Source organism: Falco peregrinus, chromosome 14 (assembly GCF_023634155.1).
Source record: "Falco peregrinus isolate bFalPer1 chromosome 14, bFalPer1.pri, whole genome shotgun sequence".
Lineage (NCBI taxonomy): Eukaryota > Metazoa > Chordata > Aves > Falconiformes > Falconidae > Falco > Falco peregrinus.
Window position 1 is genome coordinate 788,546 of NC_073734.1, and position 18,279 is coordinate 806,824.

An 18,279-nucleotide genomic window follows, 5' to 3' on the forward strand; every position below is an offset into this window, starting at 1 on the left:
TGATTCTCCGTTACGGTGTGCATATGCACGTGTGAAGCTTCATTCCTTGGCGGTGCTATGTTTGAAGCGCGACGTGGGAATGCGTGCCTCTGTCAGACTCGCTCCAATGCCGCTGTCTCTTACACATCTGTCCCCTGCACTGCTTCTACGTTGTTTTGCCGCAGAGCCTTGTTCTTTCTTTTTGCCTTCTCCCACAGCTCACGACATCAGGACTAATGCAGCCAGGACTTGAGGGCTCTTGGGATTTGGCAGGAAGAGCTCGCTGCCTCCCGAGATAGGTGTAACATTTATATTAGGCTAGGAGAAGCTGAGGTCAGGCCACAGAAACACCATCAGCTTTACGCTTCACTGAAGAGTAAGCGGGGAATATCTTTAGGAAAAGGCGCCATGTTAGAATGCTTCTGTCGGCCTTGGCTCAGCAGGGGTATGTTGTGGTGCCGAACGAGGCGCTTCCTCAGTTGCGTGAAGGCACTTGGCGTGTGTTTCCTCTCGCCTGAGAGGGAGGTTTGGTTTGTCCCTGTTCCTCAGCGTTGGTCCTTGGAAGTGTGGTGTCCTAACCGAGGGGATACTGTGTGCTGCTTTAGCCCGGCAAAGAGCATTTTAGTTGTCTTGGGTTTGTGGAAGTTACAAATGCTCCTGTATCTTCCAAACACTTATGTAGCCTCACGACTTATTTCAGCTTTGTCTAATGTTTTCCAGTTATTGACATATTCACGGAGAATGGTTGATGCTCACTCAGAGGAGCTTATTGTTTTGGGTAACAGTTTCTAGGACGGGTGACTGAAATATCAGCTAGGGAAGCACAAAAACGTGCCTTATTTGTATGCCTATACAGAATCTATAGGATAAAATTCAGAGGGCTAGAATTTCTCTGGGGCAGATGAGCAGTGACAGTGGAGATTAGGGCCGTAGGGTTTATACTTTGTGACGGAACAGAGTGAGCGAATAATTAGGGCCAGGATCTTCGTGGCTTGCTTTGAAAAACCTGAGAGTCTTGTTCTTACTGAAACAGCTGGTTCCCCCATAGTCAATCTTTGCAAAAGTCATTTGTGTGGGTAGGCCACGGGGATAAACTCTCTGCTGGCTCCGAGATGGGTGTTTTCCCAGGAACACGTGCAGCTCCCTGGGAGATGAACCCAGGATTTCATTCCTGCCTGCCAGTACAATGTTGCAGTTATTTTGAAATAAACTACGAATTGCGAAGGAGAGCAAGGGGATAATGAAGGGATTATCTCTCTAGCTTTGAAGCGTACAGGTAAGTGAAAGGCTGCTGAGATGAATTGCTAAAGTGAAGCAGAAACGTGTAATCAATCAGTCTTTTGAGGTGTGGTGCAGAGTTTATTGCAGGAGTAGTGCAGAGCACCAGACAGCGTTCCCTGACCTCGCGTGGCGAGCCCTGGCTAATGTGTCCGGCACCACGGCAGGCTCCCTGTGACGCGCGTACAGAAAGCAGCCGGGTTGCTCTTTCAGAGCCACCAACGGAGTGTTTATTAAGAAACAGAAGTGCTAAGAGCAAAACAGCAGTTTAAGGTGTTGGGAGGCGTTTCCCTCGCTTGGCTGTGTATCAGTACTGACTTGCTCGCAGGCAGCAGTCGTTCTCAATGGATCACACCCTTCTTAGGGTGACTTACGCAGGATCAGGTGAACGTTGCTTAAATTTCTGCTGAAGCTGGGTCAGATCTGTCCCTAGCATTGCTTAAGCAAGCATGGAGCTCTTCCATGTGAACAAGTCACAATTTTTCCCTTAGCGTATGATTTGGTTGATTTAAATTGTGTGTCTTTTGGGCTGGTTAGGAGCACAGGTACTGTCCCCTGGATAGACTGTGTGTGTGGTGGCGGTTCTGTTGCTCCAAATTTATGGATGAGTGTGGAGAAAATGTTTGCTGCTATGAGCGTAATGATTTACAATGAAAACTTGTCCTTCAGTGCTTTACATGCCTAAACTCCTCCTTTTCGCCTGTGTACATGTGTCTGGGTGTGAAAAATCCCAGCTCGTACTGAAATGAGGGTGACTTGGGATGTTCTGGGCTCCAGCATATCCCTGTCCAGCACCTTAACATCAGATTATGGTACTTGAAAGGGTTTCTGAAACCTGCGTGCGAAGCACTCGTACAGCTTTGGAAAAGGTTTCAATACCACTGAAAGTCCTGTCGGTCACTTGGCCTTTCCCAGATGACGTTCAGCCCACCCTGTGTGGACCGTGTGGATGTGGGAAAATAAGTTTATGGAGGTAAGTCCTAGTCTCAACCAATCCAGTATTCATAAAGTTTCGATATTCTTTCAGCTGTCAAGTCCTGCTCAAGTGAGATGATGCCCAAGCTGCTTGCCCTGAGTGCTGCTGATTGTACACCAAACCCAGTTTGCTGCAGTAACAACATTTATTGCAACCTGGCAGCGTAGCACCAGCTTGGTGTGGGAAGGTGAGCTTTGCTCAGGGACACGTGGCTGAGGAGATGCATGACGGGTTCCCAGAGGTGTGCCAGAGGTGCAAAGCAAATCCACCAGTCCAATGCCATCCAAAACAATAACGTCTACGGCAGGTGCTCCATGCAGGTGAAGAAGGCTGCCAGAGACAGGAGGTGCTGGCGAGATGCTTGGAGTTGTGGAAGGAGAATTGCTTCTCTACTCAGAGCTCCCTAAATGCTGACTCACATTAGGCTCCTGTCTCCAACGAGTACTAGTATAGTATGATGGGTGGTCTTCAAGGTGTAGGACCAGATCCTGTGCCTGTATGTGGGTGCCTCCAGTGCCCACTGGCCCTTGTGGCAAGGCACTACAACACGCTTCTAGCCCAGGGGATCTGTGGTGCGGTATTGAAATTCCTCTGTGCAGTTTTTCCCCATCGGTTGCTGCATCCCTTGGCATCTCTTTGTCAGCACAGAAAACTTCAGTAATTAGCAAAGCACCACTGAGCTTGTGCGTGGCCGACGGACGCTATGTATTGAGATGCTTTTATTGCTGTCAGTAATAAAAGTAGTGATGCGGATGGCTCTCTTTCAGTAGCTCTGTGAGTCTAATGCAGAAGCAAAAGCCTGGGGCAGGATCTCACCCTCTTTGAGGGGGGAGATCAGAACCCATACCCATAGGAGTATTTTAGGAGACAGCACACCCAAGAGGAGGCAGCCCTCAAGCAGAACTGCCTATTCCATTACTCTTCTGTCTCCCCTTGGTTCAGAGCCCCAAAAAGCGGTTTCCCCAGAAGAGAGGTAACGTGTGTGGCTCAGGAGTAGTTCTCGGTGGTTTTAGTCCTGCTGGAAGCCTCCAGCCTTGTGCTAAAAGCCTGCTGAGGAACCGTCTAGGTGTTTGGCAGATGAATACCCTGTTTTCCCTCAACTTCCCACACAGCTTGCAGGAGGGCTGACAGCTGCTGAGCAGGAGCTGTGCTAAAGCAAATCTTGGCTTGTTTGCTGTGGATGGCAGACCCAGGCTCAGAGCATCCTTTGTGGTTCTGCACACCCAGGGCACAGATGGGAGAGTTCAGCCTCGGCTCCTCAATTGCTTACTTCAAGGGCAGGTAGAAAGTGCGAGCAGGGTCTGATTCTGGCTCCGTGGTTGTTAATCAGAGTGAGTTTTCCTGCGCTGGCTCAGTTCCTGTCCCCGTAGGAAGTGGGTGAAGTCATGTCTCCCCTCCTGAGCCCTGGGCAGCAAAACTTGCTCTGTGCCAGATTCAGGTTATTCCTATATGGCAGGAGGGAGCAGCTAAATAGGCTTCTTCAGTGCAGCACGCTGGGAGCTGGATGTGGAGCAGAGCTTGCCTTGCCCTGGGTCAGGGAGGGGTCTGGCTGCCTTGTTCCCCCGCCGCTGAGCTTTGCTGCCTGGCCCTGGAAGCAGGGGGTCCCCAGCACCGTTTCCTCCCCATTGCTGCTTGCTAGGCGTGGGGCAAATGCCAGCAGCCTCGTAGAATCATAGAATGATGGAGGTTGGAAAAGACCTTGAAGATGACCAAGTCCAACTTAACCCCGGATTGCCAAGCCCACCACTAAACTGTGTCCCGAAGCACCACATCTGTGTGTTTGTCAAACGCGTCAGGGGTGGTGATTCCAGCCTGCAGCGTGGAGAAGCAAGCCCTGCCGGAGCCGTCTCCTCCCTGGCAGGCTCCCACCAGCCCCCCAGTCCCGAAGGCTGGCCAGCAGCTGCTGCTTAGGCTGCCCGCACTCAGGGGGCTGCTGCAGGGGGGTTTGGTACTGAGCACCGGAGAGCTACTGGGATGTGTGGTTTGGGTTGGTCAGTAAGCGTGATGAGCTGGCCTCAGATCTTCCCCTTCCTCTAAGCCAGCACCAACACTTGCACGATAGACAAGATCTCCTTAGGGCAACGTAAGCATAAAAAATAATAACAAAAGAATTTCTTGGGTAGATCTGGAAGAACTGGCTGGGGATCACTGTATTTAGTGCGGCAGCAATGCTCAGGGTGGCAGGGGATGTCAGAAGAGGATCTGGGTCTTCTGCCCTACGCAGGATGGCCTGAGCCACTGCCCTGAGGTGCCTCTGCCCTTCTCGGCCTAACCACAGGCAGCTTCTCTGTGCTGCAGCAGCCTCTGGAGCTGTGAGTGATAACCGCCAGCTTGAGAAAGCACCGAGGTTTCATCACAAATGGGGGAAAATGAGGCATGAGATCACAGGAAAAATCAAGGCATATGAAACACGATTAATTAGGGAGCTGATGTGGAGCTCTTCAGTCACCTGTGGCACGACAGAGAGTTTGGTGTGGTGTGTTAGAGCCATTTGGGTTTGGTGAAGATGACGGTAACTACAGAACCGGGTGTGCTCGGCTGGCAGCAGGGCAAGCACAGCCTGTGCATCTCGGCCGCGGTGGGAAACTGTGGTAGGGGCTGCATCGCGTTGCAAATGGGCCGAGGGGAATTGTCAGGGGCGTTGCTGACTGCTCAGCTCCTGCACAGATCAGCATGGGGTTCCCAGCCGGGAATGTCGGTGTGTTGGGGTGCTGAATCCCTTTCTTCAGCTGAAATTGATGCTGGGCTTAGCTGAATCAGCTTACGTTGGTAAATGAGGCCACCTCTGCAAGGGCTTGGCGGTGTGTTAGTGGCCACTGTACACACGCAGGAAGCTCATTAAATCCCAGCCCTACGTGTTTGTTGATGTTTGAGGCTGAACGAGTAACGGCAGCACGGATGTGCCATCACCTCTGGGCATCTCAGCTACTCGCAAGAGTAAAACATTACCTTGCTGTGATATTAGTCTGTGGTTTTGTGCAGACTTTGGAGAAGACAACCACCTCTGCATGCCTCTCTTCTCTTTCCTTTAAGAACCCCCTTTCTACCGAAGGTCTTGTCATCTTGCCAGGCTGGCACTACCATCAGTAGCTTCCAGGAACTTGTTTGAAAACAAAATGAAAATCCTATTGACTTAGCCTCTAGATCAAGCCTTTTTCTTTGTCTTTTCTCTCTGCAAACCCACGGATGGATGTGGATAGGCAGCAGGGTTTAGCTGAGGTTCAGCCCTTGCTGTGTTGCGCTTCACGTTCCTGAGATCACTCAGGTTGCTGAGCCCTCGCGGTTTGTGCCGACTCCAGCCGGAGCGGAGGAGGCTCAGGACTTGCCTGAGCAAACCCTCTGCCTCGCTGCATCTTGACCTGAGCTGTGCCTGTGTCGTGCAGGGTACCAGGGTGGGAATGCCAAAACCATTTCTGGTTTTAACCTTGGTCTGGTGTGAGCGTTCACAGCGGCTCTGATGTCGCAGTGTGTTCGGTTCCTATCGAGCTAAATTCACGGCAACAGCCCCATAGCTTCTGGTGGCCACCGCTGTGTGCCACTGCTGGTCAGGTCTGTAGCTCTTCATCGCCGCGCAATTCTCCGATCCTTCAACACCAGGCAGGCTGGTAGTGGCTTCTTACCAGTGCTGGGAGGTGGGGAAACCTTCTGCTTCCCTAAGCAGCAGCCTCTCTTGGCTCCAAAGCTTTACTGTAGTGCGTGAACTGATGTAATTATTTCCGTTTGTGTTTAGTGCTAGCAGATGCAGACAAACTTGTTTTGTTTGGTGATTTTTAAAGATCTTGTTTCCTGTGTTATCCTAAGGTGTAAGCCAGGCTCTGACGCCGTGGTTATTACAAGAGGCTGCTCCAGCTTTTCCTTGGACTGCCAGGCATTTAAGAACTTTGCAAAGGGATTTTCCTTTCTGCTTGCCTCAGGTCGTGGGTGCATGTTGTGCTTTTCTTCCTTCACTTGTGAGAATTCCCAGCAGGATTGGCTAGTTTCTGTTGGACTTTTATGTTCTTGTACGTCTGCTTCAAAGCGAGTGCAGGGTGGCATATACTGTAGGCAAAAAAAGGTGTAAATAGGAGTTGATGCAATTATATGTTGACTTTGCATCTTAATCGTAGCAGTGCTGCAACGGACTGAGGATTGGTAACTAATACGTTATACAAATAATTGGTTATATAGGCTTTTATGGTTCAAATCAATTAGATTGATGGGTGAGTATAATTGCTCTCCAAAGTGTTCCTTTATGTCAGATCAGCTAACAGTTAACAACTGTTTCCTGTCTTTGTTCCCCTTTTCCACAACTGCCTGTAACAATGATTTTTCTTTATATATACTGTTTTAGATAAGGTTGTTAAATTTCTTGCAAACAGAGTATGGCCTTCGCCCCTCTCTAGGGCCTTCTGTTTCAAAGCCGATGGTCTGTCGCTTTGAGGGTAGAAGAAGAGGAATTAAGTTTGTGCTTCATTTGCTTGATCGTTTTTTTTTTTTGTTAGTCATGGCTTTATATCTCCCAAACTATGTAACACCCCTTCTGACAACAATGCTGCTAAAGCAACCCGTGGCGTTGACTGCATGAGCACGGCTTGGGGGTGGGTGCTCGGAGGGTTATTTGGAGTTAAAAGTCTCCTTTTGGCTCTTTTGTTCATCCCCAGAAGCAGACTTCCATGTGACGCCGCCTATCCCGTTCTTAGCCTGTGAAGGATTTCTGGGAGAATGTAGTTTTCATCTCTTTGCAGGGCATCCTGGACTGCAGCTTGTCTCTTCTATCATCAGTGGAAATCACTAGTATGTTCTTAGGTGCCATGAACCCTGGATGCGTTTCGGGGCAGAACTGACCATTCATTAGTCTCCTTTCCTGGTGGATCAATCAGCGTTTGCTGAGAAGCAGAAGAGTAGCTTGAAGGGTGATTGATTTATGAAGTGGCGTATTAAGCATGTCTTTGCCAGGCAATCAGAAGGAAGGTTCCTGCCCTGTCTTTCCCCGTGGGCCAAAAGCAATGTTTCAGTGATCAGCAACCCCAGCGTATCATGGCTGTAGTACCAATAATGATTATATATAGCCCACGGCATCCTGGATATGCGGCAGCGCTGTCTTGTGTTATCCAACAGTTTCATTGTCCTTTCAGTCCATTCTGCGAGGCTCCTTCACACTGGGCAGCACAAAGGCTCTGTGCTGGCTCCCAGATATTCCTGCGCTGGAGTATTCCATCCCGTAAGAAAGCCAACAGCCCTTCCTAAGCACGGTGCGGAGGAGGTAATGGGGAATCCTTTGGGTGCTCCATTACAGGAGGATGCACAACAAGGAGCCTGGTGGAAAGCAAGGTGACTCCTAAGTGCAGGAGAGCCGTCTGAAGAGCCTGCGACCTGTCCCGTAGACGCTGTGGCTGGTCATTGCTCTCCATCTGCCTTTTCCTGCCCATCTGTTGTCTCACGGTGGCTTGCAGTGCTCTGGGGTAGCAGATCCTTTCCTTGCGATGGGCTGCATGGGCTCAGAGGGGGCTTTGCTGGGGGCTTTAGCTGTTGACAGCATCAGCTGTGGCAGCAGTGATGATTAGGGTGCCCTGAGCTTTGTTGTAGCCTGGGCAATGGTCCTGTAGAAACCCCTGTGCTGGCAGCAGTTATTTAATGGTGAGGTTTATAAACAAGCTGCTCCTAGGGCTGGAGTAACTAGCACGATGGTTTTAATGATGTCTGAAGGTAGCTCATGAGCACTGCCTCAGAGAAGCACTTAAAAATGACTGTCACTGCCCTGTGTTTTGCTCTAGTGCTGGAAATAGGAGCGTGGGGACTGACAGGTGGCCTTTGTCAGAGACCCAGCACACTTTGTAGGTGATGCCATTAGCTTCCTGACAGCAAAACAGCTCAGAGCAGCGCTCCTGACTCTGACCGAGGTAGCTCTGTGGGAGGTGCAGCCAAAAGCATATGGTGGGGAGGGCTGGATCCAGCCGCAGGGGACTCCTCTCGCTTTCCAGAGATCGTTAGCCTGGTGAAGTGACTCCCTTCTCCGGTGGTGAAGTGGTACCAGCAGACCTTTGCATGCTGTTTGAAAAACCAGAATATGCTGGTGATGGTGAGGCAGCTGGGTATCGTGATAGTAGCAGGAGCAAAAGAACTGCTCAAAGGGTCGATGTGGAGGTACAATGACACTTCTGAGTGAAGAGCTCGGCTTTCGTTGCTTGCTTGTATTTTCAGTGAAAAAGCAGCAGGACCTGTCTCTTTTAGAAGAGGTGAGAGCCAGGCATAGTTTTCTGACAAACTGGGCAAATTAACTTAAACTTGCTTTCCCTGTTACCCAAATATTCTGAACCTGACTGTCATGCACTCCTAAAAAGGTTTAAAATCCAAATTCAGCGAGGAGGGAGTTACAGGGATAGAGGGAGAATATTACGGTGAGGATGAAAGGCAGCAGAGTGCTGTTTTGTTTCTCTTCAGTCTAATCCATCTGGCTACCAGCTTCCTAATATTTAGAGCAGTAATCGATGGAGGAAGGTACTGGCTGTTGAATGCTGGGAACGCATTCTTCATAAAACCTGAAATTTGTTTTGAAATCTTGTTCAAGGGTTTGCTTAATATTCGGAAAGATATTTTAGCTCTTCTGTAAATTCCCTCTCCTCCTGCACAACAGGCCCCCCAGAGGATGACCCAGTGCTGGGTTTCTTACTTTCAGATAGTTAAAAGTTACCATGATGTGCTGAGATACCGGTGGCCATAGCCATGCAGATGGATGCTGGAATAAAACACGGTGGTGTTCCCGCTGTCTCAGAGAGCATCGCTCAGGAGTGCACAGCCCAAAGCACCTGCTCTACTGCTGTGTAAGAAGCCTCTCTTTTAATTTCAAGTTCAGGTGTTGCTTTGTTCAGGTTGCAGAGTGAGCTGTGTCCTGCTGTCTCTGGGAAATACGTCAAAAGCATGTAAGAATGAGAGAGCTGACAGCCTGTAATAAGATCATCGTGTTGTGTAAGTAACGATAGGGCAGGTACGTCTGGATTCAGTAAATGTGCTTTCATGGCAGCAAAGCATCCCAAAGCACAGACCCACGGACATTACCCCATCAGGTGAAATACCTAGGGCTACATTGCTGGTACAGTACAGAGATTGTTTTGTTGTTGTTTTTTTCTTTTCCTCCAGACTTATATATTAAACCATCAAGAGTCTTAAATAAATGTCACATCTAATTTGGCACCCAGGCCATGAAGCCTGCAGCTGCCCTGGGCCAACCCTGACAGCTCTGCTGTGTCAGTTTATCTGCCTGGCAGAAAGACCTGCTGCTCCCTCCTGACTCGCTGGCGTCTGCACGCTCTCGTCTGTACCGGGAGGTTTGTGGGTTTACACAGTCAGCACGATGCCAGATCCTTCTCTCTGTGGTAGAAGGTGCTCCGGCAAAGCCCTCCAGCCTTCAGAAGCGTCCTCGGTGCCTGCAGCCGGGAGTGTAAGTGCTCTCCAGGAGAGCAGCGGTAGGGGATGCTTAGCAAAGCGTGTAGAAGCAGGCAGTGCATATGCTTTCTCCCTCGTGGGCCTTGGAGGCAGCATTTTTCTGTGCTGGAGGCTTTATTCACGTCTTTGTTTAATCGCTTCTGATGGTTTTACCTTCCAAGCCTTTGTCCAGTTGCTTTGTGGATTTATAGCGATGAGCGCCTGTAGGCACCTATGGCAGTACGTTCCAAAGGAAGGAATATTCCTAGGAAAAGTACTAGAACTACTTTTCTCTCATTTTAACTAATACCATTTCAGGCCCTCGGGTTCCTGTTTTACAACAAATTGTGACAATTTTTTCCTTGTTCACTTTTTCCCAGGCCATTCATACTTCTACAAACCTACCTATCTCCTGTGTGGTTTCTAGGTTGAGGAATCCTGTTCAGTCTTCGTATAGAAGCTGCTCTGTACTTCGGAGAAGGGCAGAAATTTCAAAGGCTTCAGCCTGGTTTTTAAGATCAGAACTATACCCATTATTTCAAGACCCACCTGGCCATGGGTTTAGACAGCGAGATCATGATAGTTTTCGTGGAGTTCATTTTGCAGTAGTTGAAGATGTCAACATCAGGCTAGACAGGAACTCCTTGACAGCTGGGAAGACCTACATCACGCTGTCAAACCACAGATCCGTGGTCATCCACAATCGGAGTAAAGTCATAGCCCACTCCAGTGGAAGGCTTTTGTTAGTCAAGAAGAGGAGGATCAGGAGAAGCTGAGGTTCATTGGGAAGATTCATTTAAGTAAGACACGCTGCCCAAGGGTAAAACTAACGTACGGCCTCAGAGGGATGTTGGTGCTTTTTTGAATGGCGTAGGACAAGTAAACCATCCACGACACCAGGGTGTCCCCCCCTGGGCTTCAGGGTAATGGAGCTCAGTGCTTCCCATTCCGGTTCCATCCATGTTCCAGCTCATGTTTTGGGGAGGAAAGGTTGCATTTCCTCGGAGAGCAAATTCCCATCTGTGGGAGCCCTAAGTCAGTGAGGCCAGGTCCCTGGGCTCGCAGAGGGTCTGTGAGGCTGAGGAAGGTGTCGGCGCTCCTTACCTGGGACTGCGTTGAGCGGTAGCACCTAACAGCTGCAGGCAGCGTACCTGCTGTGATATTCACTGCAGTTTCTTCCCCTCCAGCTTTGATAAGATGGCAACCTTCTTCAGCCTTCTTGTCCAGTAGTGCGCAGGGCAGGGTGCTTTGCTGGCCCCGAACGTTGAGGCCATCCGGCTGTAGGATGCTGAATTGCCTTGCGCTGTCCCGGCTTCCAGCACAGCGAGGTATCCCTGCCCCTTCTCCGGGGCTCGGAGAGTTCGGAGGTGGAGGGTTCTGCGGGGAAGGCAGGGCAGCACAGGACTTGGAAGTGCCTTGGGGCGTCAGCACCTGTGTCTTCGTGGTGCTGAGAGGTGGGGCAGGCTCTCCACAGGGTGTCTCTGAAGCTTTGAAATTCCGTTTGGGGCAGCAGGGAAACACTTCTAGCCCAAGGGGATGCACTGGAAAAGACACTTAGAAGCTGGGGTGATTTAGGGAGTCCTTGTGTGCCTTCTCAGAGTTGAATGGCTGTAGGTGTATAGGAGTTAGTCTGAACCCAGAGCTGGTCAGGAAACTGCCTTCAGCTGGAGAACTTTTTGAGGGCTTCTGAGCAAATAAAGTTCAGTGTAATTAGGTCAGAAATGCCTTGAAGGCCAAAACTAGTTTTCCACTCTTCTCTGTTTTTAATTGCGCAGTGTGTGACTTCTGTGCAAGATCAGTGTGTTAACAGAAAAAGTCTCATGACCTTCTCTTAGTACGTCCCTGCGCCATTCTTTTAGCATCTCTTCCCACCTGCCTATCTCAGATGGGACCCTGAGTGATCCTCTCTCCCCTCAGAAGCAACCAGGTTTCCCCACAGTTAACTTCAACCCATTTTTTTCCAATGGCACTTGATCTTATGCCAGCTCGTGTTCTGTACTCTGAGCAGAGTGCTTTGTTCTTCCTTACTTGCAGTCTTAGGGGTGGTCATCGCTCCGAGGCCTCTGTGCTGCTGTAGCAGAAGCTTTTGAGATGTCAGAGCAGAGAGGACCTTTCCAATGGGAGGAGGCAGTTCAGCACCCTGCGCTTGGCTGTCACCCCAAAAGACCTGGATCATCACAAGGTCTACCCAGGGGTTTGCTCTGTCTCCCTCCTGCAGGACTTTCTGGGATTCAACAATGGAATTATTGTCTGTTGATGAAGGCTTAGTTGAGGGTTGCTCATCTCGGTGCCTGGAAGCCCCCCTCATGCACAGCGCTGTAGGTCAGCCGTGGAAAAACATTTCTCATGACACTCCACAGGGAGCAAGCCAAAGAAAGTATTTTTGGCACTGGTGACAGCATTTGCCCGAGGCTCTGTCTGCGTGCTGCTAGTAATGTCCATGGCTGTGTTTCCTTTCTAAATGTATTGGAATTTAGCTGGGTGGTGATTGCGGTCCTGTTTATACCACGTTGCCCTGATGTGCTGTGTATGGAGCCTTCCCCTCATCCCCCTCGAGTAGTCACCTGCTGGTCCTTGGTGGCCAGGGGACTGGAGCGTGAAGGGGGCACATCCACGTGCCAGCTGGGAAGCAAGTGCTCTGCAGCAGTGCTCCCTTCTCACCTCTCGGTTGCGAGCTTTAAACACTAGAATGATTGCTGCTACAACTACCGAGTGAGGGAGAGGTGACCTGTGTCAAAGCTCTGAGGAGAAGGCCAAAAAGAGAAAAATGTTGAAGTGGTTCAAGGCTGGATGTAAGGGTTTGCATTCAGAGATGCTGGTCCTGCCTTCGTTATTGGGTGATGCTAGGCAAAGTCCCTTCACCTCTCGGGGCCTCTGTCTTCATGCATATAAACCCATTAATTTCACTGAAGTGATGCAATGCCTGAAAGTCCGTGAGTTGGCTTTTCAAATGCTCTGGGATCCTCTGCTGGATGGCAGTGTAGGCAGTGGAGCAGATCTAGTTTGCTTATCCCTGCCAGTCCAAAAGGGAAGGTAAAAAAGAGTGATGCTGGTAACCTGCAGCTGAATCCCAGCTGCTCTCCCCTTGCCAGCGAAGCACTGCAGTGTGTGCTCCTTCATCTTCATCCATCTCCCCCAGCACCTCTACGGGAGGAAAAGCCATCTGAGGGTGTTGGTGGGTTGTCCATTAGTCGTGGCAGTAGCTTTGAGCCAGGAGGCTCTCCTGAGGGCTGCTAGCTTTCAAAAACCTCCTCTTAGCTCGTGAGTGTGGCGTAAAACTACCTGCCGTGCCAGCGAACAAGTGATAACCTGATCTGCCTGGGACCCCGTGGCTTGGGGTCAGCCCCTTGCTGAGCTGCTCCTGCTGTTCCTCCCCCAGTGCGTGGCTGCTCCTGCGCTTACGCGACAGTCTCTGCAAATATGTTGTTTATTAAATGATCTGCTTGGTTTGTGTCTCCCCATGGCTGCAGGCGCTGTCGCAGGCTGCAGAAGCAGGAGGAGAATGAGAGGGATTCTTTTCTCAAGCAGTGTGCAATGGACCCCACGCTCCAAGAACGCCTTTCCCTTCTCTCCCGTGCCTTCCAGAACCAGAGGGCAAAGGTGCGAGAAGACTCTATGCTTTTCTCCAGTGATATTTTTGCCATTGAGCCGGTGGTAAGCGATAGCTGAGAACCTCTCTTCCTCCTCCTCCTCCTCCCTGAATGAGGTCACTTGGCAGATACCCGCGTCAGCGTCTTGATGTGCCGAGAGGGAAGACATGAGGTTTCTAGTGAGGCTGGGAGAGGTTGTTGCAAAAAGCGTTTCTAAACAGTGAGCTCCTGGCAGGCGGCGAGAGCCTGCCTAAAGCTGAGCTCTGCTGGAAGGGCTATAAATTAAGGGCACTTCATAAGTGTCCTTACAGTGTTCAGGGGTACTGATTATTATATATAAGGGCAGGCCTTACACGTAGCGTATGGGGATTAACCATGGGCATTAGTTCACCTATTGAAGAATGAAAAGGTCCTCTATGGAAAGGAGGCCAAGTTCAGCCCGTTTAATCACGGAAAGACCAATCCCTTCATATAATCTGGATTTATACCATGTGTGACTCTCCCTCCCAGCATCGTCTGTGAGCCTGCACGCAAGGCTGGCAGCTTTAAACGAACTTTTTGAGTTTCATTGCAGACTTGGAGAAAACTTTTTGCTTTTGTGTTTGCGCAATCAAAACCTCATGTCCTTCAACGAAACAGAGCCCTGACTGACTATTTGCATGGTCTGAGATGAAGAATGCCTGCTGCCTGAGCAATGCAAAATCCCTTCTCATCCTGTTGCAAACGCTAGAATAATCCGAGCCTCTTCTTTCTTTTATAGTAGGTGAAACCATTATTTTTTTTTTTTAAGGAAGGGGATCTTGTTCTCTTCTTGGTTACTCCTATAGCCCGAATGAGGCTGAGAGCCCCCCATGTGAGCACAGCTGCAGTTTCACACCACTGCAGCTGAGAGCAGCATGATGGGACCAAGAGCCTGTGTCAGAGCAGCGGGGGTATTGCAGAGAGCGGGAGCCGATCGCCTGAGCTGTGCCAGCTGGTTTTGGAGCATGTCCCAGGGCTCCTGCTTCATTACAACTGGGCTAGGTCTCCATAACGAGCTTAACCTGCTCTTGGGCTCCTGAAGTGCATTAGGGTGAGGTCCAGCAGCCTGGCTGCCCGCTGAGTCCTGGTGCTCCGTGTAGCGCTGTACGGACCCAGAGTGTAGCCTGGCCTCAAGTCTCGAGTGGAAACCTTTCCTGAATGGCTGTGTTGATGTTACAGTTGGCTTAGGACTGGGTGTAAGTGGGATACTACAGGAGTCGTTCCCCTCCTGGCTGGTTCAGCATTATCAGTCTTTAGATTTCCATTAATTCCATGATTTATGGAACAATGGGTTTCACATTCATAGTTTTGCTGATGTCTGTCTTCCCCCCTGGCGTACGGGTGTCTTCACATCAAATGTTAGTCTTTTTTCCTATCAAATGTAAGATCTAAAAATCCACTGCTGCTGACTTCCACAACCTTCTCCCCGGTGAGAGTCCCGTAACTTGTAGCGTGGACAGAGACCCTTCTTGCAGCGCCGTGTAAATCTGCTGGAGGGGCCCCACCAGAGCTGGGACCTTGCTGCCTCGGACCTTCTGGCCAAAAGCGGCGGCTGCTCTTCTCACCTATCACCTGTGGTGCCTGGGAGCACCCTATAGAAAGAATCAAACCCTTGGAACAAGTGGCTGGAGGTTAGGAGGCCGCTGGAGGGACGATAGCCTTGGAAAGGCTCTCTGGGCAGGGTGGCTTTGCAGGGTTTGTGCAGCAGCTTTGCTGTGTAAGCGGGCCGTTAGCTGCCAGGGGTTGCTCTCAGTGGAAGCTGCAGCAGGCTATTTCGGCCTGTATAAGCTTAACTTGCTGATGAAAATAATAAGAGAAAAGAGGAGGAGCGGTTTTGCAGTCAGCCTGTGACCATGAACGTTTTGAGCAGCCGTCCAAGCCTGTGGGAAACAAGCTGTTCTGTAACTCTGACTTCCTGAGTGCATCTCAAAGTTGATTTATTTTTGCAAAGACACATGGTATGTCAGCAGAAGCATCTGTGGTAGAAGCCCAGGTGGCTCTCAAAGGACAAAGTCCTTGCTTTTTGCTGCACCTTCCCCACCACAGCTTAGCTGTAAGTCACAGTACAGACACGTGGGAGCTGACTCCTTGGAAATGGAAACCAGAGGAAAGGGAGGAAAAGGATTTGTAATCATTGCTCTTACCTTGACAAGTCATCACTGTCTTGTCATTGCCTGGTAGCGACTCCTCAGTGCCACGTGTCAGCTCTGAGCCGATGGAGGTGGTCTTCAAGATGTGCAGGTTACGCAAGTGCTACTGCTGTTGGTGCAGAGGTTGGGCCAGGAGATAACAGCGATATTTGTTCCTGCAAACGTCCACCTCAGCTGAGGTGCCCAGCTGGTCCCCATCCAAATGAGAGGGGACTGCAGAGCACTTTGGTTTTTGGCAGAAGGCGCCATCTCCAGTGGGAGCTATGGTCCATCCCTCCGCTCGCTGTGGGTTCGGTTATTGATGGGAAGGGGCAGATACTGGCTTTGGCGCTGCCTTTTCCCTGAGTGCCCTGAACTAACAGGATGCACTTTGGGGAGTCACTTCAGTACTTGTGTTGCCAGCTCTGCCTTTGGGGGTTTTGGTGTGCTTTGAGCAGTGATTTCCTTTCCATGGATCACCTTCTCCCTCCACCAAACAAAGCAGGCCGACAGTTGGTGGTGCCCCGCTTTCCAAGACCAGCTTTTTCCTTTTCAGGCTGGTGGAGGTTGAGGAGATTCGCATTATTTAGGGGCTGAGGGAGGGGAAATAGGATCTGCATCTATTTATGGTTGGTCTCCTTACTGAGGTCACTTCTGTAGCGGTGAGTCATGGTGTGCCGTCCCCTCGGGTATCACGTTGGCATATGCTGTAGCAAAGCCAGGGCACAACAGCAGGAGTTTTTGTGCTGGATCATCATACATCCACCGTCTGTATTTTATGCCACCTGCCAGCTGCAGCCTGCCTGAGGCTGACATTAAGCCAGAAGTGTTGCAATATCGTGTTCACAGCACTGCATAGTTGCATTTCTGTCCTGGCAAGCATCCACGGTAGTTTTCCATGATCTGACTCAACTGCCATCTTACGGAGAATATGCTAGCCGCGGCAGACCGCTGGCTCCTGCCGTGTCCTAGGGCTGGTACGCCTATGTAGCAGTAGCCCGCAAGGGTGAGTAGTGAAGTGTATCCTTTTAACCAGCAATTCTTTCTTCCCCGTGGGGTAGCAGGAATGTGAGGAACCTTTCCAACAGCCTATTTTCATTTCCCAGGAGAAATAGGTCACAATATTTTCCAGTTTTATGGTCTGACATACAGCAGTAATGAAGGGAGAAATGACAAAGGTTTCCCAAAACAGTCATGTCCTTCACAATTTTTTTTTAGCCACAGAATAGTAGAATAATGTGTAACTGATGATTTCTTCTTGCCCTCTCCCTTTGAGTCAAACAGTCTGGCGTGCAGCTTCACTGACAATACAGGGAAGCTGATTGTGGACGTACTGCCTGAAGTTTCTGTCCAAATACGTTGAATCCTGGAGAATGGTGATTTCATGTCAGAAGCTCAAGAGGTTTGAGTCTGTTAACTGCTGCTGCAGGTTTTCTTGGGAGTGAGGATATGAGTGCAAGGCTCCATCAATAATGCTGCGTTAGGATTGTTGCAGAGAGCTGTGCGGGTGCATATGAATGGATGGGTTGTGTTGCTCGTCCGTAGGCTTGTCTCCTCTGATGCCTTAGAGCAGTCTCATCTGACTGTGCCTTGGGATCCAGCAGCACCCTGGGTGTAGGGAGATATGTCCCTTACCAGGATCTTACTGCACCACTGACTGGCTTCCTGGAGCATGGCAGGACATCTGGTGAGTTATACAGCGTACAGAGAGATGCCAGCAACACTGCAGCAATCACCGTGGTCTCGGTGGTGTTGGGCAAATCATCCCGCTGGGGCCTCGGCCGCTGGGAATAACACCTGCAGGGACCCATCGCCACTCCCTCGCTGTTTGAAGATTTACGCTTGCAGGGTTCTCCCAGGTTCTTGCTGAAGCTGGATTTTTTTTGTGCAGCGGAAGTTCACCATTTTGGTGTTCGGTTTGGGTTATTTTGAGCCAGGATCACATTCTCGTGTCAGAGAAATGCCACGTGGGCACTGACCCAGCTCCGGTTCCGCTTCCGACAGCAGCGGTGATGCAGGAACGGGAGGAGGCCAGGACAACTAGGGCTTTGTGTCATGGGCAATGTCTCATACCCCCTGTGGAGACCTGCAGGCAGCTGGAGCAGATTGCAAAGCCCTGATATTCCTCTTCTGCCAGTTGTTGCCTGCAAGCAGAGGGAGGCTTGGACAGTGAGCCCTGGCCGGGGTAGCCAGCCCTGACGGGACCTTGCCTTTGTTTGTGAGCTGGTTTACAGATCTCTTCTGCAATGATGAAGGCAGGCATGGTTTTCTTTCTTTCTATCTTTGTAACTGAGAATGGAAAAATCCATTTGACTTGCTGAATCTCTTCTGATCTGAGAAGACGTGTTCACATGGCTGTAGTGACACGGGGATATAAGGGAAGGTTTGGAGGGAAACCGTATCTTTTCTTTAGGTCAGCTGGCACTTCTGAAGAGATCCTTGATATGCCGAAGCCAGCCAGTTTAGTTCCTTTATTATAGCCCTAATTAAAAAAAAAAAAAAAAAAAGGCAAGCCTTTACCGGGTGCTAGTTAAGGTAAGGGACTTAATTTTTTTCACAGCTGCTTCCAAAGTCTTACACATTTTGTAAGTGTTGTTTGCTCCTTGCTCATCATTGATGCTCTAAATAAAGGCTTACAGGGCTGTGGGTGAAAACAAGAAACGTAACGTTTGAAGGTAAATGGTTTGTTGTCTCCTGTCTTAGGAGGGAGATGTCTGGCCAAATTCTTCAGTTGAAATTTACGTGATCTTCAAACCCCGAGAAGCCAGAGTGTATCAACAGTCTGCTGCGACATCTCAGGTACAGCTCCTTTCTCCTCCTCCTGCTACCCACAGCAAAGGCGAGGCACAAATACTCTTCCAGCCCAGTTGGTTCCCACGGAATTCCTAGGAAGAGCCGGTGGTCA

General features: G+C 50.1%; 1 pseudogene; it reads left to right on the forward strand.

Annotated features, from left to right (window-relative positions):
- Positions 1–18,279, forward strand: part of LOC129785683 (hydrocephalus-inducing protein homolog) — a 67,210-nt pseudogene that overhangs the window by 21,717 nt on the left and 27,214 nt on the right.